Source organism: Scleropages formosus, chromosome 7 (assembly GCF_900964775.1).
Source record: "Scleropages formosus chromosome 7, fSclFor1.1, whole genome shotgun sequence".
Classification (NCBI taxonomy): domain Eukaryota; kingdom Metazoa; phylum Chordata; class Actinopteri; order Osteoglossiformes; family Osteoglossidae; genus Scleropages; species Scleropages formosus.
The window spans coordinates 24,035,184-24,061,280 of record NC_041812.1 but is presented as its reverse complement, the minus strand read 5'-3'; the positions used below and the strand labels follow the sequence as shown (position 1 = coordinate 24,061,280).

Below are 26,097 nucleotides of genomic sequence, written 5' to 3'. Positions count from 1 at the left end.
AACGCGAGTGGAGTGGCGGCGTTCACCCTGCTCTGTACTCTGTTTACACGGGCTCTCGGCCATTTAACACCACTCGACACACACAGCCCCCTAAAGCCTGAGCTCAGCCGCCGTCCTCACACGTGGTGTTGCAGCGTGCCGTGCGCACACACACAATTAGTAATTACAAGGTTGATTCGCAAAACAATAAGCGGTAACACTGTTTATAATAATAGAGCTAGTATGTGCACCGCATACGCTGCAACATGCCTTAAACAGACTATAAACATTCAAAAAAAAAAAACTGTCTTATACATCACATGTCAATAATAATGTACATAGTGTAAACGATAAATAAAAATTTGAGGTATATAATCCGTGTCCATTTTGAATATTACGTATAACTCTTCTCTGTGTAGGATACGAAGAGCAGGTGGGCCCCATACTATAGGAGCCCCTCAGCTCAGCTGCGGCAACCAAGCAGGTCACCTGCCCTGTGAGTGTGAGACACACCTGGCTGACGTGCCCCCCCGCCACACACGCACACACACACAGAGAAAGAGTAAACCCCGACAAAGTGCCAATGGGACTATCCTCCATTACCCAAAAGCGCAGTACAGCGACAACGGACCCCCGGACCTTTGATACGTTCTACTGCCTTCATCGCCAGCAGGGGGCGCAGCGTTTAGGGATTTACACGTCAATCTGAAGGTTCGGGGTTCAAATCCTTTTCCTGCTGCATTACCCTCGACAAAGCGCAGCGCCAGCACAATACCCTGCTACAAAATGGGTAAATGATCGGTGTAATGCTGGTTACCTAACACGTGCTGGACAACAGAGGTTCATGACAATAATATTATACCATGAGTAGTAACGTTATGTACGGCTTCACGGCAATAAGCGGACTCGACAACACACGGAGAACCCCTTCCACTGTGACACACACACACACACAGCTCGGGCGCCGCTCGGCTGCGAGCTGTCAAACACACATCAGACAATCACGCGCAGAGCGGACATTAAATCGGCCATTTAAACTTTGCATGGAAAACGATATGAGGCTGGATGTGCTCCTTTAATCTGAACCCGTATGGTATAAGCCCATGATGATGCGGGCAGCGGCCGCAGCCCAGGGCAGGGCGCGCGCGCACACGCACACACTCGCAAACACACACACATCCCTAACGTCCCGATTGTGCGGGCCACTTTATTTCCTTTGTTTAGAATCACACTCTCTCTGGAGAAAGACGCAGCGGCTGATTCTGGATGCGCGCGAGTGCTCGCAGCTACTGTAAGATAAATCGCCAACTCACCGCAAACGAGACAGGGCTGTCGCTTCTCAATTAGTTCGGACGGCTCCGAACATCCATGGTCGAGCTGAGCCGCGCGGGGAAAACACGAAGCTCCGGATCTCCGAACGCGCTGGATTCGGCTGCCCGGCGAGAGGCGGGGCTTCGAGTCTCGAGGGACCAAAGGGCGAACACCTGCTTCGGCGACACGCCCCCGAGAGGCGGAGTCCACGCCACCAGTAGGCTGACCCTGCCCCCACCATGTCGAGCCCACGGCCTTAGAGATCTGACCCCGCCCTCAGAAAGATGACACGGCACTGAGAAAGCTAACCCCGTCCCCAGCACGATAACCCCGCCCCCTGCACGATAACCCCGCCCCCAGGAGGCTACAGCGTCCCGACGGAGCGGTGAAGAAGAGCTACCGCACCGTTTTAGATCTCTGCGCGCGATCATCGTACGAGCATGTGTACCTGCGCCACATCACGCATTATTAGCATTTATTTTACATCTTTAGTCACTACTGAGCTGGCACAACGGATGAACACTTTCAGGCAATGATGCTGTACGTCATTTTCTAATTTCGACAGTTCATGTACAGAAACACGATTTAACTATGGATTTACCATTTCATCATAGTGTTAAGCAAGGCTGTGTGACCAGTACGTCGTCTTATTGTCCATAGGGCCATCGAAAGCAGTTATAAAGCACCTCAAGCGATGGGAAATGATCATGACAACGGTGGGCGGCATCCCAAAGTCCAGGGTGGGCATTTGGATTTCAGTGGAGCAGTACCATGGTACGTGGTACATGGCTGTGAGGAGGACTTGTGACATACGCTCCGGAGACCACTAGGGGCCACTAAGGGCCAAGGGCACAGTGTCCGCTTCGCACCTCCTGTCAGCAGAACAAGAGACATGACGACAGGTTCCCGACACTCCATCCCACGTGGTCTGGTTGACTTTGTGAAAACAGGCCCTTAAGATTGTTTGAAGAGCATGTCATGTCATGTCATGTCATGTCATCTATATACAAAGCCTGATTGTCAAAGTTATAGAATATCCTCTCCTTAAACATAACCACCCTAATTCAAATATTGTCTGGAATGCATCACGGTGCATGTTTGCATAAATGAATTATTCACGCACGCAAACATACATATATGTACTATCGGGGTTGAGACTGTAACACACAGTGCTGCCAGTCCTTCTGTAAGTATGCAACAGCATTTCTCCCTTCATTTGGCAAGATAACATTGAATGATGACAAGGAGTGACAGCGAGGCTTCGGCATGGCCACAGTTCACTACGCATCATTAAGCAGAAGGTTTAACATGACTCCTGAACCCGTCCACAGCACGTCGTGCCAGCTTTGCCCTAACATCCGACACTTCTGCTGCTTAATGAAGCCGGTGCAACGCAGAAGTGTGTCAGTTCTTCCGTTGTGCGGCTCGGTATTTTCAGTACCAAGGACCCATTAACACTAATAGTATTTACACTAACTTCCTGCAGTTGCTGTACTGCTGTGAAATCACTGTTCCTGAATGCAGGTGCAATGAAAACGATGCCAAACATAACAGACGCAAAATTAGACAGGCTTCGATCAATGGACAAAAAACGAAACCAATGAGTGAAAACAGACAAACCAGTATGACAGATGTGATGAAATGTTACAGTCAAAAAAATGCATAACTGTCGACAAGATGCACACACCTTGTCTAGTCTAACTGGCTAAATACTATGATTTCCTGTTTTCCAGGTTCATGTGCATTCAGGTTGCTAAAACAGATGAAGCTGTTACCAGGGAGAAAGCTGAACATGTCTGTACTTCAGTGTAGAATCCTCCTGTCGGGTATTGAGAAGAACCAAAAATAATACCAACGGTACTCAGTAGAGTTATATATGCAGGGTACATCCAGGGTAAATGGGCTTTGATGACCAACCAGAACTGTGATCCCAGAGGTGATGTTACACCCTGACCTACGGCAGAAAGATCCAAACGAGGACCTTAATTTATCTGTCAGTAAGGAGTTTAAGGTGGAACAGTGTACAGTAGTCCTCTCATGAATTTTATTACATGTAACCTGCCGCAGCTGGAAAGCATTTCTCGCAGTCAAACCGCGACTCCTCCAAATGTCACTAGATTCATGCATTCCACATGTCAGCTGTCTGTGCATTTCCCCCTAAAGTCCTTAATTCTCAACAATCTGCAGCAGAACATCGGAAACATGCTGCCTATTACTGGCAGATGGACCCGCGTTCGTATCTTTCACCTCTTCTGTCTTTCAAGTCACCATTCACTTTTCAGCCACTCTTGAGAAATTTTAGATTCCTGGATGACTTAACAGAAGAGGCATAGGGCCAGACACCCCAAGCCCAGAAACAGGAAATAAAAACCAAAAAAAAATATAGCTTGACTAAACTCTTACTATCTCCTCACAGCATTACATTCCAGTACCTTCCCTCATCCCGCATTATTCACTCACACCTTTTGTGTTCAGAAATAATGTCAGATTGTGCTGCTGATACACGTTTGTTTCATTATCTCCCAAGACTGAAAGTAAAAGTTAGTTCCATGGCCTGCAAGCTCTGTCAAACACAGGCAGCTGTCCGATAAATATAGGAAAATGCTGCATTGTAACAAATTGTTAACTTATGGTCCAAGAAAAGGCATCCACTGTCTGTGGTCGGTTAGATCTGACTCTTTACATCGGGAGCATCTCATTCTTCCTCTGATAACAGCAGCCTGACTTATAAGAAAGGTCATTTGGTAGTGTAGTAGTTAGAGCTTCCGCCTTCGGACCCAAAGGGCTGCACGTTCAATTTCCACCCTGGCTGTAGTACCCTTGAGCAAGGTACTTACCCTAAAATTGCTCCTGCAAAATTACCCAGCTGTATAAATGGGGAAATAATTGTAAGTACTATAATACTGTAAGTTGCTTTTGAGAGAAGCATCAGCTAACGGAAAAAATGTAGAAACATTTCAGGGGCACAAAGCTGTACATTGCAGCTTATCTGCTGTAGGAGCCAACCCCTCCACTGCTGTGCTGCACGACACTCATAAATAAAGAACTGAGTGGATGAATAGATATGTAAACAAACAGGCCCCCTCACTGTGATCCAGAGGACTTTTAGGTTTGCCTCTTAAGCAACTCTGACCTTTTCTGTGTGTTTCTGAGAGTGTCAAACTCTGCGGCCCGCTCTCTTCTGCACAGCTGCACCCCTTTTCAATCGGTTCGCAGCTCTTTTGCATACATTCTGTATTCCGACTGCTTTTCCCTGCCCTCCCTCCCTCCCTCCCGTGCGCCACAGTGCTGCTGTAACCAGGCCCTGTGACCGCGTGCTGCTCCCTCTTCCCCATCCGTGTGAAATGAATGCCTCCTTCACCTCCTCTCTCAATCCCCCTTCGTGCTGAAAGCACACGGTTCAAGCCCCCCGCACCCCCTCCTTTAGCCCATTGTACGGGTGACAAGAATTAAACCTTTTCAGCTCTTTTCTAAGAAGACACATAAAACAGGGGAAGAAAAGAGTTCCACTCCACCCTGCATCCCTGTCTCATCACCCTGACGTGACCTGTGAGTCTCCGCCTCCTCCTCGTACTGCCCCGCGTCCCGAAAGCAAACAGAGCGCTGGCCTTGACTGCCGCGAGCTTGGGGTCTGCCGCTGCCTCCCCTCTGGCGCCTTTATGAAATTAAGCAGTGTAAAGAAAGGCTATTAAAATGCAAAATATATGCACAAAGGGGCGCCGTTAACTGCCTGCCGAGGTCCACGGAGCCATCCAGAAGAGCGAGGCGGAGTGACGAGAGCTCACGTCCCACGTGTTGTCAGCGTGTCCAGGAGATGTGAGGAATTAAAATCACATTAAGTCAATCGACTATGCAGCCCATCACCACCTCGGCCAGCATCGTGGTCTCCATTAACCTGCAGGAGAGCAGATGAGGTACATACTCTATTTTTACTCAGTGGAAAACACATACATGACCTAAAATACACGGTACATTTGCTGCACAACATACATACAGCCTGTTTTGAAACTATACGTCCCTATGCGCACACCTATACAAGGTTGATTATTACATACAATTATTTAGCTGAAACTTCAATTGAGGGTAAACACCTTGCTCAAAGGTACTACATCCAGAGGTAAGGTTCAAACTTGCAACCTGGGGGTCCAAAGGCAGCAGTACTAACCACTACACTAGCAGCTGTTCCGAGAGTTACGCGCAATATTACTCATATGAAGGTCATTCCTACATTGGGAAGGGGCTCATCTTCAGCTCCCTGCCCCTCCAAACAGCAGTGACTCTGGCCCCTGAGAACCGAGCTCCCCGGCACTACAGCTGTGCAACTTGAACCGTAATTATGATGCAGCCCGCACACCCAGAGGTGCGTGCCCTCAGCCAGCATTCTGCGATGCTCAGATACTACTGCTTGGGATGCAGTTGTTCAGGAAAGGCTTGCAAGCCCATGCCATAACCTCCTCCAACGGAAGGATTGTGCACAGCTACCGTGAGCCCCCTTATCACGCACTCCATTCCCCAGGAAGTCATCCCCTCAACCCTCACCCGACTCACACTCTTATCTGCAGTCAGGCCAACCATTTAAGGATGCTTGTCTTCCTTTCGGGGCATAGTACTGTACAGCAGCATTAAGCAACTGCTCTATGTGTGTGGTCTACACATCAGGAAGGAAATGAGCTTGGAGCCCAGAGTCAGGGCCACTAAAGGGACATTAACCACATACAGTCATGGCTCAGCATTTCCCCAACTCACATTTGCTTAAAGGTTCCTGCAGAAGTTAGAATGCAGGAGGTAGGGCTCTGGCTATGCCCACTCTCTACCTGGACTCGCAGCTCCACCTGGTGTGTCCTTGAGTGGAGGGAACAAGCACCAGGCGCAGCCGATTCAGGAGCATCAGGACTTTCAAAGAATGACAGGAGAGGCCTTTCTTCTGCCTTGAGGAGAGAGGTTGACGGAACGTTGCTCTGTGAGCAGAACGCTGAATTTTATTATGTTGAGTTTGTGGTTTACAGCCAGCAGTTGAGTGTTTTGTAATAAAATATTACTTGAGTTGTTTGTTCACGATCTTTGCTTTTCAGTGTTAATATTAATGGTTCTTTGGTTCTTGTTAAACTGCCGTCTGAATTTTAATTCTTTGCTATTTAAGCATTATGGGAAGGGAAAAGTAAAACTGCATAAACCCACGTACCCACTCCTTTCCTGGTCACTCCTTGACCCTGGCATGGCCCTGCATGTCCTAAAGAGTTAAGGTATTAAGCAATCAGACTTCATACAGAGTAATCAAGCAGAAAAAGAGATGTAAAGGTAGCTGCAAAGGAGTCTTTTACAGAGGTTATGGTAAAGGAGAGTTTAACTCACTGTGTGCTGGTGAATGAGAGCTGTGTACATTTGGTTTCTCTAGGAATTACCTTACAGGAGACATGCAAGCACTTTATTGTTAGTATGACTAAATTTAAAGATTGTCCTGTGTGTAATTCATTTGAGAGTTTGAGTCGAATGCTCTGTGCACAAGAGAGGCCTGCTGTGTGTTTCTCCAGCAGCACAATGGAAGGAGCACAGCCAGCAAAGATCCTCTTTTCCTATCTCCAGAAATGGACTCGGGATCATCTGCTCTCTGCCTTTGGTCTCCCGAGAAGAGCGGCAAACATCCAGATGGGTGCAGCATAACATGAGCTCCTAAGAAGAGAGCAACCGGAAACACAGCTCAAGTCACACTGGAACTTTTTTCCATGAACACCAGTATGGTGGCATAACTGGAGAGTGAAGAACTGACATGAATGCAAAAAAGAATGCATGGGTGTGGTTAAAAAAAGCCTTTTAATACACGTGACATGCATTTCACAAAAGAAGCACTTGAAGTTCTTGATAAGAGGAAAGGAATCTGTGGGATGTATGGCTTTGCAAGATAACTCAACAAACCCAACTCCGTTGGGAGACAGAAATACCTACATGTCGTGTGCATAAACTTTTGGTGGTTTGGCAAATCCTCCTGCAGTTCTGCACAGTGTCTGCCTTCAAACATTCAGACTTTGACTCCAAGTGATGCAAAAAAGTAGCAAAGGCCCTCAAAATAAAATAATTATTACCCTCCACTATGAGTCTAAGTTCAATGGTATGTATAATGCACTAGTGGTCTATCCTAGGTGTACCCTACCTCGCATCCTCCGCTTCCAGGATAGATTTTGGACCACAGTATCCCTGCACTAGATGAGTGGTCACTGATGCTGAAATGCAGAGTAATTGCATTTGGCAGTTCCCTAAACCGTGCCTCCCACTCTATGATACACACACACACCCTTCTCCTGTAGCTCTGAGGAACGGGCGCCTGCCGGCCATCTTGCACTTTCCCCGAGAAGGCAGCCTTCGTTTCAGATGTACTGTAACTCTGATTTGCATGCTCTGTTTGAGAGCTCTGAGAGATTAGCGGCGGATGCAAGGTGGGCCATCGGGGGTCTCTTTCTGCTGCGCCTGGCCCCACTGTGCTGCCATTCATTGTGCAGCTTGGCCGTCGGGAGCCCCCATGCAGAGCGTCCTCTCGGGCCTCAGGCCTTTAAACGTACCCCGCCATCCCCCACGAGCACCGATTCATCACAGGCAGGGTGATTCCCTCGTAGAAATACAACAGTATCACAAAAAGAGGGGTTTTGAAGCCCTTCCCAGGCTTTCCCTCTCAACATGAACCCTGTTTGGCAGCTGGTTTTCCTCCAGGTCTCCAAGCTCCACTTTTTCACAGTTTTTTTTTTTTTTTTAACCCCTTCCAAATGCATGCTGGTATATTGACTAAGAAGTGCCCTGACCCACCCACTTCATGCTCAGTCTAATTGTTTTATGCCGTACTATGGCAGCTTACAAGGGCAACATCAGAAAAGGCTGTTAATCAATTAGGGAGTAATAGCTTGCAGACCTTCAGCCTGAGCAAAGGGCTGAGCTGCCCATTAGCCACCGCTTTCCATGAGCTCTTTCATTGATCACACGGTCGCGGTTCACGGAGTGGCCAAATGACAGCGCGTCGAGCGGGAGCAGTCCCTTCCAAGCTCCCGGCATCCGCAGGCAAAGCGGCCTTATCCGCGACGCCTGTAACCCTCGTGCGACGCCGCCGAAAACACGCACGTGCGCACACAGCCGGAGCCATAGCTTGGGATATGCAAGCATCAGAATAATATACGTATCAGATATGCGGATATTGCTCGTTGCTGAAAGGTTCTTCGCTGTCCTGTAGTGACACTTCTAAAAAAAAAAAGGAACATGCAGTCAAGGATGAAGAGGAAAGCGGTGGTGAGACACGGTTTGCTCTCTTCTTCCTCCTCGCTGTCCATTTCAGTGAAGCCAGAGACGAGTGACCCACACTCACACACAGTTATTAAAACACTACGCGGGTGGAAAATGTCTTAGCGCCAGGAGCCATTATACTCATATGTATCTCTCCCAAGAAACACTCAGTACTCAAACTCAAGCCAGGGGGAACAGAGGAGTCCACAGACACCTCTTTCCATCACTCCAGACCAGCTGTGTGTGTAAGTCAGGTGCGGAACTGAGGTGTGCACTGACATTCCAGCAGAGAGAAGGCGGTGACTCCTTCCACGCAGACCGAACATCCTCATTCTCCATCATCCTTATCTGTCGCGTAAGAGCAGAATTATCTGTTCCTCAAATCTTGAAACGCTGCTCTTTTCTCAGCAGCCCTGCTCTGTAACTTTCACACCTGACATGTCTATGCTTGTGAACACAATCTGGGATCAGGTGTGCGACCAGCATCCCACCGCCCTTTGCCCTGCTGATAAATGTATCTGATACACACACACACACACACACACACACACACACACACACACGTGCTCGTGTGAGCTCTTCCAACAGCCCCCATCCGACACACCACACCCAAAGGCAGAGGGAGTAAAAGAGGAGAAAGATGGAGATGTGTGATGCGATGTAACAAACCACAAAGGCAGACAGATATGTTGCTCTCAGACTGGTGTCCACTTGCTGTCATCACTGTTGCACTGAAATTTAGCCCCTCCCCCAAGGCTTAGCCCCTCCCCCAGTTTCAGAAACTACATTTATAAAGAGATTTTAATTAAAGAGGCTTTCAGACAAACTCCTTGCCCCTGGATCAAGATATTTTTTTGGAAGTGAAAAGGCCAGTAGTAGGCGTAGTAATTACATCTGCCGCTATGGGCCGAAATGATCCAGGTTCGAATCCCACTCCACCGCTACTCTTGAACAAGGTGCTTACTTTGTGTTGATACAGTGAAAATTACCCAGCTGTATAAATGTGTAAATCACTGTGTATCATTGTGTAAATGAAACAGTTTGACATGCAGTCAAGACTCAAATGAGAGGTGCTGCAATGCAAAACAAATTTCAGAAAAGGCTCACAATAAAGTTCAATGATATCATAAACTCATACTTGGTATGCGAGAAACTTGTATTTAAGGCACTGTTGCGGTGCAGAGTGAGGAGCAGCTGCCAGCGGTACTGATGCAGCCCACAGGTACGGTACACTGTGGGATTCCTGAAGGGGAATATGGCTTTTGACGACTGTGCATTTACGTTTATTCGTTTATATGACACTTTTTCCCAAAGCTACTTCTCTCTTCTTTTACCAGTGAGACAAACGCAGCCCAACGAGGCTGCAGTTCCACAGGGGGCCACGGGGAGGGAAAAAAGCCACCTGGGGATGAAAGGAACAAGGACGCGGCCTTCCAAGTCAAACACGGTAATCCGGCTGTTTGGCACCACCCACTTTAGTGGGCACCACACCATCAGATTTTTGTTTGTTTAGTGAAGGATTATTTACACTTTTGAAATGCAAATGGTTGGCGGGGAGCTGTGCCTCACAGCACAGGAAAGAGGCCACCCTGGAGCTTGTCCTTCAGGGCCACACTATTATTGATATTATTGTCTAGCTGGCATTTTGATCCAAATTGACTTGCAATTTCATGTTTTTACATAGCGCCTCATTACTGGAGTCTTTCCAAAGCTTGGACTTTCCAGGAATATAATGCAGTACATTTTAGGTTCCAGGTTCTTTCTGTTAACCTCACGGCACCTGCTCTCTCAGTCCCAGTGTGGAGGGTTACTATTTATTCTATTAGCTGACACTTCTCTCCAAGGCAATGTACAACAGTAGGACCGTATATTAAACCATTTACAGTTATTTACCCATTTAGAGAGCTGGGAGAATTTGAGGGTAAGTACCTTGTTTTAAGGTATTAAAACAGGGGTGCGACTCATACCTATGTCAAGGCAAGGCAGTGACACAAACACACTTTCTGAACCGCTTGTCCCATACGGGGTCGCGGGGAGCCGGAGCCTAACCCGACAACTCAGGGCGTAAGGCCGGAGGGGGAAGGGACACACCCAGGATGGGACACCAGTCTGTCGCAAAGCACCCCAAGCAGGACTTGAACCCCAGACCCACCAGAAAACAGGACCCAGTTCAACCCACCGCACCACCGCACCCCCTGCAAGGCGGTGACTCTAAATGTTATGCTACCTGCTCCCCAAGGGCCTTGACGATACAGAACAATCGATGCAGGGTAATAATAAATGTCACACATCACTAGGGTGTCGTGCTGTAACTTACACGCCACAATACGCAGTTTGGCTTACAAGTTCTCTGTATTTCTCTGCAAGCTTCCCGCTGCCTCTGCAGGGTTCGAACCCGCAGCTGCCCACACTCTCGTGCCTTCACAGGGCGCCAGATGCTCTGCAGGAGCGCAGCAACATCGGATAGAGCTCCCTCCCCGACAGGGTGAAGAGTGCGCGGTACTCCCTCCCCTGTCCGCCACACCTCCCGGCAGATGGCAGGTAGAACAAAGCAGCCTTCTGTGGCCCACCCAATTATTTATCTAATTATGATTTACCACTTAACCACATGATCCTCTGCTGAGTCGTGGGCAATTAAAATAAGGGCGATTATGTGGATTATGCAAATACATCTAAACGCGGAACCATCACCGGAGATTACACACGTCTGCGTAGTGCAGCGAACCCCAAGTCGCCCATCCCTATCCACCGCCAACCTGCCCAGCTCTCCCAGCCATAGGGAATGGGAGCTGCATCAGTGTGGGTAGGGGCATGCGAGCATGGGTATGTGCGCATACAAGTGCGGTGTTTGGGTGTGTGTGTGTGTGTGTGTGTGTGTGCGTGCGCATATGTGCAGCAGCATGTCTATGTTTATTTAAGAGGGATGAGCTCCTGGTGCAGCTGCGGGTTCAGAGCACTATGAAGAGGACATCAGTCATCCTCCTTCCATCAGCCAGCTGATCTCTCTGTGAGTTACAGGGAGAATCGCAGGCGGAATGTTAACACTCAGCAGAGAGCAGACAAGTTTGGGGTAAAGGAGAGCACATCAAAGCCCCCCCCAGGCAACAAAACCTCCTGAAGGGGGCGACATCAACGAGACACTGGAAAGACACTCCAAATTCAAGCTTACCCCACCCCACCCCATTCATGTGTGGGATTTTCTTTTGAACTGAGCGCAGCGCTATTTACCGCATCCCGGCGGAACGGACCAGGTCTTTCTGGGGCTGCGTGTTTACCAGTACTGATAGGGCGTCCGCCTCCCGTATAAACCGCAATTTACAAAATGAGACAAACCTATTAGCCGAGACGGCGGTACGAGCAGAGCGCCGTTCCTTCTCCGCGCCCCCCCCACGGCACCGGCCTCAACGTTCCTGATACGGACCGCAACTCGTCTTAAATCCGTATTAGGAAATGCAAACCTTCGATATGGTGCTTTTCAGCGCGGGGGAGAAATGGCAGGAAAACGCAAAGTGTTCGGCAGCGTTTCTGCTGCGTATTGGCACTTATCGGAACGCGTTCAGCCGCGGCCCCGACTTTCTACATTCCCTACGGTGACAAACACATTATTGCGCAGGCCTGTGCACTTGGAGGTTTATATGTGCGCCTTATGAGCAGAACATGAATGAGCGTTTGCAGTGTCTCTGTGCCTCTGTGTATGTGTGTGTGTGTGTGTGAAGGGTGCGTTAGGAGACGTGTACAGTGATACTAATCAGGCAAAAATAAAGAGAGAGATGAGTAAAAACACCTTGGAAAAGAACCTTGGAAAGGAAATCACGACGATGTATAACTTTCAGCGGTTGAGGAAATGTCACTCGCTTTAAAAAATGTTGAAAAGACACAAATCGTGATTGTATGTCTAGCATGCAAAATTAAATCAATGAATTGGTAATAACTGTCATATTAAAGAGAAGAACAGCACGACTGATTAATAATGATTTCCAGCCTCAGCGGATGGTGCGGATGTTTCGTCCGAGCTAACGTCCAGAAGTCAGGACTTCTCCGCGCTCGGGGAAGTGGCGGGACCGTCTCGACAAGGCTGCACACGCAGAGGCTGGCATTCCCGGCGCTCTGAGAATCCATTAAATAAAAATGGAGTCGCATTTTGCCAAAGCCACCCACAATAGCCACTCGCTTAGCAGCTCTATCTTCAATTGGTGCTAAAACTGCATAAGGCGATAAAAGAGACTAATTCCAGGCTTTCCAGAGAGGATCCAGGACTTACAAGGATAAGTGAAGGACTGCAGAGAAACCAGCAAAAGCCGACAGCGAAGCGACGCACCAGTCGCGAGGGTAAGACGTCGGAGCGAACGGGGGATTCATAAGGGGATGAACGGTTTATCTCCAGCCCGTCCATAAACTCACAGCCTGCTGGTCTCTCCCCAGTCATCTCTGCCGAAGTCCTCCTGCAGAGTGAGAGCGTGGCACTGCAGGCTCGTGGTGGAAAGCATCATTTAAAGGTACGCGCTTATCAGCGCCCTTTCCTCGGAGTCAGGGGAACGGAGAGCTGGGGAGTGTGGGGATTGGAGAATCGAGGGCCGCGTTTCACACCGACATGAGTCTGCGGGAGAGGACAGGGCCGGGTGTTTGTCCTGAACGGCCACATCGCACCATTGGCACCAAACAGCAGGGCTTGCGTGGCAAAGGGCGTCTGTGAGCGGTGACCTCTCGAACGCGTCCACCGATGTTTCTCGCTCGTTGGCCGTTTGTTTTCCGGGCCCTGCCGCCTACAATAATGTCGGTCTGCCACCCGGACCATGAACAAACGGAGAGGGACATAAATCAGTGTCGCTGTTTGCTTTGGCTGTCCGAGGCCCGTGGCCCTACCCTCAGATGACAAACCCAGGGCTGAAGAAACGGCACACATTCGACAACCCATTTACGCAGATGGGCTCGGCTGCGGTGCAACTACCTGGCCGGGCGGCTCTGCGAGGCACGGCAGGCACCACGTGGTCCGTATGCTTTCAGCAGGAGGAATAAGGAGTAAGGATGGAGGACAGCCCCTCCTTCCCGCACTCACACTCACGCTCGCACCCACTGTTCCCGTGATGTTCGCGCGGCTGCGGTAATGGCCCTTTTATGTGCAAAAGATTCAGTGTTTGGGTGAAAGAGAATAATGAATCTCCTTGGTACAAAGAGCCCTCTCATTATTCCCATCTCTTTCTCTGCAAAGGCACCGAGCTCTCTCATCCATGGGTGCTGGGGGCGCAGGTCCTAGCCTCCTCAGCGGTGCGGTAATAACCCAACGTATCGATGCACGCGTAATAATGGATTATAGCAACAAAGAACTCATAGCCACTCTCGTGCTCCTCCCGCAAGGTGTTCCTTCTGGCCCGGTGGACACGACGGGCAGACCCAGCTGCGATACCTGGCCAAATCTCAGATTTCATGACCCAGATCCGCGAACCATGATGGAGATCGGGCCAGACTTCCGCATAACTGCAAATGAAATACTACGCAGACGAGGCTTACGATCACAAACGCTGCCTTTTCCTCATTCCCCAGCCTGCAACAGGACTACATTAAGTGTGAGGGTCTGAACCAGCACTGCGCTGCAGTCCATGGGTGGTCTCCCCTTGGCAAGCTGCCTTTTCCCAGGAGCCCTGAGCTGTCAGTTAGCCCACCTCTACAGCAAGTGCCCCCAACCTGCCCCCTGCCCAGAAAGGTCGCTATCCTACCGTTGGTCGCCGTCCTGTGGCCTCCCAACACACACACACACACACGCACACACGCACACACGCATACACCGAGTCTGTTCCTCGCACGTTGAGCCCGCAAACGGCAGGTCTCTCTCCTCCCACTGCCTCAGGCCGCAGGTCGACATATACGCCGTCTCCACGTCGCTCTGCTCTGGGACCTCTCCTGTTCGTCAGTCGAAGGCCATCAAACAGGTACGCTCGGGTCAGAGACACGCGTCTCATGGCTGACAGCTCCGCAGAGATGAGGTGGAAACGTGGTAGCCTTTTTATCTGTCTGTCTCCTTTCATTTGCAGACTTCAAGTATTCATTCCATTGCAGCCGGGGGGAGGAAAAAAAAAAAATAAAACTCCCCGGTTGCGGAAACAGCGGTTCATCATTGTATTTTTTGGTATCACACAAAAACCTGAGTTAAAAAAAATGAGAAGACTGCCCATAATTCCCAAAAGCTTCTGAGGTCTGTTTCTCTTGAAAAATGCCGTGTAAAGAAGAGAGGGGGACGTTAGTGCAGATGACCGACCGACCTGGGGAGAGTGTGGAAGCACTGAGGTGCACCGTGACCACGGGGTGATGTTAGCTACAGGGCACAGAGACGCCAGGAAGGCGTCCCAGGAGCCTTTTCCTTCTTCCAGTCGACAGAGGCACGGTGACCGCCACCCAACTGCTGGAAACATCAGCTCATTAGCAGCGTTAGCAACTCAGAGGATCGGTGCACCGGAGGCTAGAGCGCGGTGGGGAGGGTTGCAGGTTCTGCGCCGATCGAACTGACAGCTAAGCGCTCCTTGCACCCTGGGCTCTCACCCTGCCTTCGGCCAACATCACCGGGGTCAAGTAGCCGAGAGGCCAGCGACCTGCTTCGTGAGCTCTTTTCACCGCGTTCCCGTTGGCAGCCATCATTTCCCCCAGTCGCCGCACTCTCATCTTGCCTTTATTAGTCTGGCTTTCGGGCGGCAGGTGCGTCCCATCGTTGTAAGCAGGTGCGGCATTCCTGGAGCCATGCGGTGCCACGGTTACAGCCACGCAGACTGCAAACTGGCCTCTCGCTCACACAGATTCCCCGATCACTCCCACAGCCTGCTTTATTCCTTGGTGCCGCCAACAGCTCGGTACCCAAAACCGCAACAACGGGCGACTTTGGAAACCAGTGTTTGCGGTGATTTTTCTGCTCTTTTATTCATGCAGCACAAAGTGCAGCGCAGACAGCAGCCTTCGGTTCCCTCCGAAAACACACAATCACGCGTGGGACGCGACGTGCAATATTAGACGTACCGGCAACCAAATACTACAAAAAGTCATAGTCAACAACCCCCCAATGACAAACAACACATCAGACACTGATTAAATGTGATTGAAACAACACATATCACATACACCGCACACATTACACACAAGGGATGATGGGAAGGTTCCCCAATCCCGCCGTTAACATACCAACCGATTTGCCGTGTTTCATTTGTTTCGCCAGACGAAATACAAGAGTGAACACAGAACTCTTTAAAACAGAAACTAATTAACAGATCATTAGTAACAGCACAGTCGAATCCAATTAGACACTTCTTGTTTGTTTGCTTTTTTTGGCGCCACTATTTAATAACCGCTTTCATGCTAAATCATTTATTCATGTGATTTTCTTATCTGTAAATGAGGACAGGCGGAGGGGGTTCTTTGGCTTCTTTGCGGAGCAATAGGCGCCGAGCTGTCAGGGAGCCGCCTCAGGTGCGGCGCTCCCTCATTAACGCGTGGCTCCTTTGCCGCGTTCGTGGTGAAAGTCGACACACGCAGCTCCGACGCAACGAAAACATTGTGCTCCCGTCCTACTTAAAGCGGAGGCACGAAAGTTCGCGATTAAACCAGGATCTGGAAAGGGAGCTGCAGTGTGGAAGGACTGGAGTCATTTGAGCCAAGAGAAAATCCTGCGTCAAGGGGAAAACGTCCTGCGAGCAAGAGGGCCAAAATGCAGCCGGCATCTCATCAGAGTCAGCAGAGAGAGCGCACAGAGTCCAAGGGAGAAGAAGCAGCAGAAGATCATCCATCCGCTCTGGGTTGTGGTGCTCCAGAGCCTATCCTGGAGCCATAGGATGAGTCAGGGTAGACCCTGGACAGGATGCAACTCCATCACAGGGCAATCACACACGCTCATTCATTCACACATATACTATAGGCAGTGTAGATGCACTAATCCACCCGATACATTTGTCTTTGAACTGTGGGAGGAAACCAGAGCACCACAGGAATATGAGAGAACTCCAGAGAAACTGATCTGGAATCGAATCCACATCTGAACCCTGAGCCCAGAGCGGCAAGGCACTAGCGCTACTTGCTCTACCACTGTGCCACCCTCAGAAGATCTCTTCTGACTGATTCTTCTGTCCTGTGCTACTGAACTGTAATGGGCAGAGGATGAAACAAACACACAGAGGGAGATACTACAGCTGACGCTGAGAAGAGAAGAGAAGAGAAGGGGGACTTCACGTGCCCAGGTTCAAGAGAAGCAGGGGGATGCAGTGGTGTGAAGTGAAGGAGAGGCTCCTGTCAGTGGGCACTGCTGCCAGCTACCACAGGTGCATGTTCCACTAGAAGCCAAAATGCCAAGCTGCCCTCCATATGCCCATGTCCTGCCCGCCTCCTGCCCACCAGCTCATTCCCGCCACTACCCACTGGTTCAGGCTCTCTTGTTGCTAGAGCTATTGAGCTTCCCAGGACCCCTGCAGGGCCTCCTCTATCCCTGTCATACTGCCCTTGCCCCACCAACAGACTGACAGCTTCGGAAGGGGTCCAGGCCATCACCTGATGCCACGTCCCCTCCCCCAGTCCCTCCTGTTCCATCACATGCTGACCTGGGAGCAGACAGTCATCCCTCCAGTCCTGAGCGGCCAACAAAGCTCGCACTGTCATCTGCTGCTCCGCCGAGAGCCGGCCAAGGGAAGAGCAGGTTGGACTCCCGTAGAGGGGACTGAATGAGCTGGTCCTCCGGGATCCCTGCAGTCGCAGATCATCCACACCGTTTGGCTGCTGCCTTTGAGTGTGTCGTCGGTGCAGCGCAAGGCTGACGGCTGCAGTTTCACGGCGACCGTCCACGTTTTCCCGAATTAACAAACGAAAGCACTGCGAGGAGCGGCTACGCTGCGGCTTCTGCTCTCTGACACATTCTCTTCTGGCCGAGAACATTAAGAGCATCCGTGTTAACCCGGTTACTTCCGGCCACTATCTCTGCTACCGGCACCATCCAGCACTGCAGGTACTTATAGGCACCCGGTCGGTTCTGGACTGCTACTGTGGGTGGCCTAACCTGTGTCACAACTTACTGAACCCATGGGTCTCCTGCGGGCCTCGATGGAGAGCCACACCCGACCGCTGGACGTTTTCCGTGCCCTCCTCCTCCTCCAACAGGCTTAAAAAATGAGAGCGATGCTGAAACGACACGCACAACTGAAAGGGAGGGGAGGAAAAAGAAAGGTTTTTTCATAAAGGGTTTCGCGTTTGCGTTGGCCTGCTGTTCCCCACGCAGCCGTTTTAATGAGATGAATTATACTCGGCCAGCGATCCCATGCATTTCTGCCAAACTACTGTCACGTATGCGGAGGGTGCAGGGAGCGGAAACCTTGCCGGGAGTAATCCCCAGCCTTTCCAGCAAATTATTAAAATGCAGCGTATACTTAATCTGTCTCCCAGAATTAATTGAATTTCTATGCTCGGAAAATGTCACTGTTTGCAGGGCTCAGATCGAGGGCTCATAATAGTTTCATGACAAAAACATCGGACCCACCGCGGAGCACATCAGACTGGGAATATATTATATGCAGCACGCTGCTGGGGAATACTAAATAGAGCGACTCAAAAGAGTGCCCTGGAGCAACTGGTACTATGGTGAACTCGGGTTTTATAAAGTCGATGTTGGCTGGGGGGGTGTACGGGATCTTAGCGAGTCGTTGCACAGCATCGTAACGCATTCCTTCGTACGGGGCCTGGATGGAGCGATCAGCCGCGATGGGGGCAAAAACACGGGTATTTCCATTAAAGGTCACTTTCTTAGCGCTCACGTTTTGAACGGCAGCGTGACATAAGTGGCGAAGCGCTTCTTCCGTGATACACAAAGCTGCAGTTATTATTAATTCTTCCGTTATTACCGTCATTAGCTGCTCATTCGGACGACTTCTTTCTCCGAAGTCACTTCTAATGTTTGTATTACAGGGTACGTCACCGATTTACCTATTTGTACCGCTGGGTAATTTTTACCGTAGCAACTCGAGGTAAAGTACCTCGATCAAGAGCACTACAGTATTTAAACATGGGTCTACGAATAGCAGGGTGATGCCCCTAAACAGTACAACCACATGGTTTTTTCTTTATCCCATTTACCGGTGGCAGCGTGAGGGCTGTGGGCAGGACAGAGCTGGGGAGGCTGAGGGAACGAGCGATGGTGTGCGATGCTCTGCTGATCGCCTCCGTTTCGCTTTAGGGCAACGCAGTTGCCAGCCACTGAGTTCCAGCATGCACTGCAGGCCACTGCTAGGCAGGCATCAGCTGGCACTCCATCTCGGTGTGTCATCACGTTACCGGCTCACTGGCCCATTTTTGGCACCGCAGCTGCGGCCTTTACGGCTCCCGGAGCGAGACTCCCTTTGCAGTCGATGCGGAGGAGCCGGGAGCCCCGGTGTCGGCCTCCAGGGTGTTCCGGACGCAATGGCATCGGGTGATGCGGACCTGGGCATCTCCGGCGGCTCCTTGGCCCTCTGCGAAGCCAGGTCAGACAACGCTGCAGGGGAGCAGGCATCCTGATGGCAAACAGCTCTCCTCATAACAGCCAGAGGCACAAAGGCCACTCCTCTCTGGGGGTCAACACGAGCCTGTAAACAACCATCTGCCTCCTGTTGACTTGGCACAATAAGCTTCCTGTGTGTCCAAATGCACCAGTGCATTGAAGGTTGGACAGGACAACTGATAGGGAAAGTAATAAAGACTTAAAAAGGAAGATCCGAGAGCACACGTGTCGGTAATGACTTCTGCTCATCTTGACTGCAGGTTTCCTTTACGTTAACGTTTATAATCCTGACCAGAGTTCGGTAACTAATATGTGGTTAGCTGGTGCACAGCAAACCGCTCGCTGCTGACGACTTTAGCTGTAAAATTTGCCCCAGCAGAGTAAAGGGGGCTGTACGCTACGGTAACACCGCGTCACTCAGAAGGCGAAGGCATCAGCACTGCTCCGAGTGGAGACAAGCCAATGGGAAGACAACAGACGGCACGTCTCAAATGGCAACCCTTTCTCCTGTAGGTTTCAGAACTGCCATTCATTTTGTTAATTATTTACATATATATATTAAGATGATGCTTTTCTCCAAAGTAACTTACAATGTTAACTCATTCATACAGCTGGATAATTTTACCGCAGCAATTGAGAATAAGGACCTTGCTCAAGGGTACTGAAGCCAGAAGCAAGATTCAAACCTGCAACCTTTACATCCAAAGGCAGCAGCTCTAACCACTACACTACCCACTCTCCTTCTTATTAGCTCTCTCTGTGCCCTGAGGTATTGCAACACATTTGCAGTGTGATTGTTCCCGAAGGTTTACAGGTATCTATAAAAACGATTATGTCACTGGAATCGACAACAATATTAAGCGATAGCGCTGAAGATTTTCTGGACTTACTGGTTCGTCCTGTGTGGGCTTCGGGGCTGGTTTTGGGAGCTGATAACAGCCGCCTTATCAGTTGAGCACTTGCCCTGTGTTTGCAGGTTCTGTTCTCCCATGAGCCCTTCGATGCAGTTAGGTGGCCATTAAAACTGGCCCTATTTACGAGGGGGCAGAGCGGTGCCATTGTGAGAGTGTCTCTTTACGGCCGGCCTCTAGACCAGATGCTGCGGCCCGTTCCTCTTTACGGCCCCGACTCCGGCGGCCAGGATCAATTACTGCCCTCTCGGATGAGCCCACAGAGGCCATTGCGAGAGACCTCAGGGGCATCACAGTACGATAGACTAGAGAGAGAGAGAGAGAGAGAGAGAGAGAGAGAGAGAGAGAGAGAGGTGCCACCACAGAAAACCACTCTGACAGTGTTTTACCTCATTTTAGGGGTGCTGTCCTACTGCATCACATACACCAGGTAAAAACCCAGACTTTTTTGGTATCGACCCTAAATACCGATACATGCAACGCTAATGACCTGTCATTGTAATACACTGCACTTCTTTATACAGTTTTACTGAATTGTGAGAGAATAATTTATGCTGCCTGTTTCTGCAGACTACAGAGGTCACATACGCAGGGTTACGTACAGAATTAATTGTCAATTGTCAATACATAATGATTTTCAGGGTTTTGCATTCATTTTCTTGGATACGAAACACTGGTTTTCTAGAACATTCTACAGCAATCCAGAACAGAAGTATTTTGATTCGAGCAATAAACCTCATCTGGAACAGCTGAATGAATGTATAAATATCAAACACAGACATTTTCTAGACCACTTGTCCCATACGGGGGTGGCGGGGAACCGGAGCCTAACCCGGCAACACAGGGCGTAAGGGGACGCACCCAGGAGGGGACGCCAGTCCATCGCAAGGCTCCCCAAGCAGGATTCGAACCCCAGACCCACCGGAGAGCAGGACCAGGTCCGTGCCAGCGCACCACCGCCCCCCAAATAGCAAACATATTTTATTTAAATAAAAACTTCTGACAAATTAAAACAATGTATTTGATAATTAAGCTCAATATGGGTAAATTACAGCACCAACTATAAAATAACATTCAGGTAAAAGTGTTGCTTAACAACAGGCTCCTCGTTGCTCGGCTTGACGCTCAAGCGTCGGATGCAAACACGCGGCGGCGTCACTATAATCAGCGCATAGGGATGCTGTATTATCCACATCTATTGCACTTTATTTATTATCATGAACAATCCTACATATTGTGCCAGTCATGTAAATCAATTAGAACAGTGTAATATTTGTTTTTTTAGAGCATCGCGCGACCCTTGGGAACACATGCGCGATGCTCTTTTGGGTCGCGAACCGCTGACATAAGCCCTGCTAGAAATGTTGATAGGGAGCAGTAACACCAGAAGGGGAGCGCGGAGCCCCGAGTTCCCACATTCACCCCCCTCCACACCCCCAAAGAAAGAGGCAGAAATACCGACAGCTAAATATCCAGCCTTAAACGGGGGGCTTTTATCCGACATGAAACGATAAAATTTTGCGCATAAAACTCAGACAACAGAAGCCTCCGAAAACAAGTCCTGAGAGCTTTTATCCTACACATTTTTAAAGAAGCACTTTGAATGGGAAAGAAAAAGTGCATGTTGTGCTGCTTTCACGCACGCCTGTCTTCTCCTTCATTTCAATTTCAATGTACATGAACGCGAGGAGCCCCGGCACTGATGTACGAGTCTATTTGCATGGTTTCAGCCCACGGGCTCTCCGACACATCCAGTGCACGCACACATCTATGTGCGGAAATGTACATAGTGCAACCGGCAACCATGGCCTCCAGGCAGGACTGAACTGTAGTGAGGGCCTCTCACTCGTCTGTCCTTTTCCCAGCACAGCTTCTCTGCATTTATTCATTTCTCCTGACACTTTTCTCCAAAGCTCCTTATAATGATTCATCCATTTATACAGCTGAGAAATTTTTACTGGATCATTTTTTAGGATAAGCCCCTTGGTAAGGGGTACTGCAGCAAGGGGTGGGATGTGAACCTGCAACCTTCAGGTGTAAAGGCAGCAGCTCCGACCACTACCACACATGCACTTCTTATGATGGTACCTCCACTGTAGTTTCACCGACCAAAGCACAAGAAGCATGCTGTCCACAAGCGCCACAGAGACAGCTAAACGTGGCCCGTACTGGAGCTAGTGCCGTAGCAGTCCCGGTGTCACCGTCACACATGTTGCAGGGGATCTGGGTCGAGCGCGTTATCCTTATAAGTGCCTCTGCCGTGCGGTGGGTGTTTGAGCCGAGAAGCGTGGAGACGCGGCGCACAGCTGTAGAGCGCCCTTAAGCCACAGGACTCGCAAAAGAAGCTTGGGGCATCACCGTTCACCCCTAAAGCACACGGTCTGGACACCAATCCCAGCGCACAGAGAGCCACGCCCGTGTGCTAAAGAGCAATAAATCACCAGGGAGAGGGATGGTCTTGGGAGCACATGCTAATGGAAGGCCCTCCTTCGGGTACTTCCGGCACTTTTAATCGCTGCTCACGCGCATCAGCCGAGATAGAAGTGGAAGTACAGCTCGTTCCCTTCCGAGACTGAGATATAAAGGGTTTTTGGATATGTTTCTAGGATTTTCAAGCCCTGCCCCCAAAACATGCGGTATCATTTAAAAGAGTCGAGTGTCCTATATAATGTGCATTAGGACTCGGCGTTGCCGCACGTACAGTTCATGCACGTTAAAAAAATGTCGTCCACGGTGGACAAAAAACGAGTAGCCGGGGAAAGGGCGACCCAAAACCCTTCCATCCGGACAGGTGAGGCACCTTTAAGTTGGCTTTTCCAGTGACACGTGAGCTGAGCCCAGAGGTATCCTATTGTTCCTACTATGGTAACTCCGGAGGTTCGTGCCGCAAACCCTCACTGCCCCATACCGTCCCACCCCAGACTCCGGCACCTCTACCGTGACCCCTTGGCTGCACGGTGACCCGTGAGGGAGACGGCCGACATCTGTCCGAGAGGAAAGGGTCACGCTCGCACCGTCGTCCCGACACAGCCCCCTCCTGCCCTTCAGGAAAAGCGATTAGTGCTTCAGCCCCGCAGTGAGTTTGTCCGCCTTTCCTTTCCTAACATGTCAAATAATCGTTGAAAAACTAGCGTGCATCTGACTCCATCTCCAAGGCAACGGCAGTTAAGATTAGGAGGCGGGCGGGAGCTAATTCTGTGTGTGACTGATGTTGAGGACAGAGCGACCACTCGAATCGGAAACCCACAGCGCTGCACGGGGATGGGGGGGCTGTCAGGTTCACACACACAGACACACAAGCTCTCACCGTACACAGACCGCACGGTGACACAAATACACACACACACACACGCCTCAGCTCTGAAATACAACTGTTTGCTCTTGTTTGGAACAATTTAGCTGTCTGGTTCTCTGTGGTTCTCTATGCTCTCTATGGTTCTCCCAGAATTCCGAGAGGGTTACCTGGATGAGGGGATCAGGGTTGCGAGTAAAAACGGCTCAAGCGCGGCACACAGCTTCCTAAAACACACCGCTGCAATGAAACGGAGCTTTCTTTGTTATTCATCTACGAGTTTTAGAGCGCTGAAAGCGGCCTCTTCTGAGCTTAGCAGTAGTCTCCCCCCCCCCGAGTCATGTTTATGAAAATGTTGCAACGCACAAAAAGTACAGCAGTAAAAAGCCGTGGACTTGCCAGGCCAAGGTGTGGAGCTCATGGGGTCTGATGACGTGAGTGCTGTTGGAGGTGGTGTTCATGGAGGCTGTGCCTGGGCCATGGAGAGCCATAGGGCATGTGGTGGTACCACAGGCTCCCTACGCAGGGCCCCTCAGAACCCGCAACCCCTAACGGTACAAGCCATCAAATACAATCCTCACCAAGATCTAATGACAAACCTGCACATAACCACTTCAGCTCAATAATTTACAAAGCCTCATGTATCATTTATTAACAGTTATGAATTATTCACGTGGATGTGAGCGTTGGGTACTCTCATCTAAACAATACGTTTTACATCCCCGTCGCAATGAAATGGATGTCATCATTATAATTGCCTCCTTTAATGAACTTAAGTGATAATAAGGAACGCAATACAGCCTCAGCAAATACTGTAACGATATAAAGTTTCCAATGGATCATAAAGGGCACCTCAGCACAAAATGAGCGCTGCCGTATTTTTCAGGATCGGACTCTTGGTATTTACCACTGTACGACAAAAGATGCACTTCCTCAGCCAGAATGGCGCATTTAATAAAATACAGCAATGGAGGGTTTTGTGAGTGAGTCACAGAGTAAAAGCAATGAAGCTCAGAATTTGAGGCCACAGTTGTGGCTGGACATCCAGCGGCAGCAGAATGTAAGCAACATCCTCTCATGATGGAAGGGAGGGATTTGGGGCTTCTTCACTGGTGGCCCCATAAGCTCCTCCTGAAGACCTCTCAGGTGCTGTGGGTAATTGGTTACCAGCAAAGAGTGACACAGTGTTCATCCAATGAGTGTGGCTCGTGGCTATGTGACCTGCAGAATGTAAATCAATCCATCTGCTTGGCACAGGTGTACATCAGGACTACACACCATGACCGCACGTCATCGGAGCAGGGCCGATCTTACCGCTGACAATCAAGTCCAACGCACTGGGATGAGCAAGGTGGGGATGAAACACATGTGTACAGTACCTCATGTGGTAGCAAAAGGACTCCGTGGGGAGGATTCATTCTGGCTGTGTCTGTCGGGACACAGTCAGAGCAGCCGGAGCGTTCCCGTATCCAGAGTGGCGGTGGACACCCCTCCGAGCTACCTGGCATCAACGGCGCCCCCTACAGGCTCTACGCATAACTAAATGAGCAAGGCCTACCCTGCAAGGCTCTCCGCCACTGGAATGGAAAGTGGCAGCATTGTAGGATGGCTGGTCCCATGGCCCTTCTGCCTCATCCCCCTGGTCTCCTGATGGGGGCGCTGGGAAGTCTAGAGTACCCAGCCACGGAGAGCAAAGGGCTCCTTTCACGGCCGAGACTCCGCACACCCTGGGCCAGTCTCTCTCCTCCGCCATTTACATGCACTCCATTGTACACTCTGGTACTAAACTGAGCAGATGCACACATATTTTATTTATAACTGACGTTTTCCTCGTTTGCATGCCACGCATCTCCATCGAGAGCAAAAAGAGAGAAACTACAGGGGAAACGTTCTTTGTTTACATCGCTCTGCTGCACACCAAAAGGCTAATTAAAAGTCAGATCGATGAACATGTTTCCGTTCCCATGGTCACAAAATGCAAAGAATAAAAGATGAAATTAGAAAAAGACTGCTCTGAGAGCTAATACAGGTTAGCGCCGCGCGTGGGAAAGGGCGGCTTCCTGCTGTGCAATTGCGAGGGGCTTCGTGGTCAGCACACCTCGCTTACTGTCACCGTCTGTTCACCCGCGATCCCTCAGTGACTGCCATCACAACAGCGGCACAATGACACCATCGGCACTTCAATGTGACCACGATCTGCTGCTCTCTGTGTCTTTACAGAGCAGGTTCTACTGAGCATATGGCTTAAACTTGTTTATTCACATCAGCAGGTGCGTAGCCCTGTTCTTGAGGGTAATTACCTAGGTCACGCATGTGAGTGAGATGGACTAGGGTGATGGAGTAATTATAATGTGTGTGTGTGTGTGTGTGTGTGTTTGTGTGTGTGTGCGTGTAACAGTGATGTGTGATCGACCTAATGGTACTGGAGACCTAGACACCTTCCTTGACTGGATCCTCAACTGTTCACCCGGGAGGTCGCAAGCCGCCCCCTTTCTAGGAGGTACGGAGCAGCACTGCACTCCCAAAACACCAGGTAGCAGGAACAACATTTAAATCCCAGATCATCTAACATGCACCTCATCACACCGCAGAGGTGCTGAGGTCCCATCATCTCCAAGAACCAAAAACACGCATAACAACTCCTCCTGCTCGTCTCTGAGCGTTGCTCTGTGCTCTCGGTGTCATGCCCTCTACACTTCAGCATGTTACGGTCTCTACAGGGTTCCCTCCGAGAGCAGACACACCTGGGCATCTGGTGCAGGAAAGAGCACAACGCACATCTTGTCACCTAAGTGATTCAGCCACTCGCTTGTCAATAAAACATGCTTTAACACGCATCAAGAGTG

At 50.0% G+C, this 26,097-nt stretch overlaps 1 protein-coding gene across 7 annotated transcripts in view; it reads right to left on the bottom strand.

Moving 5' to 3' along the window:
- Positions 1-26,097, bottom strand: part of LOC108926330 (genetic suppressor element 1-like) — a 161,860-nt gene that overhangs the window by 25,923 nt on the left and 109,840 nt on the right. Inside the window, exon 1 of one of the 7 annotated variants that reach the window (XM_018738971.1) lies at positions 1,293-1,468. The exons of the other annotated variants lie outside the window; for them this stretch is intronic. The gene's annotated coding sequence lies outside the window, so the exon portion shown is untranslated. Of the gene's footprint in view, positions 1-1,292; positions 1,469-26,097 lie in introns of those variants that run through there. 7 annotated transcript variants of the gene reach the window in all.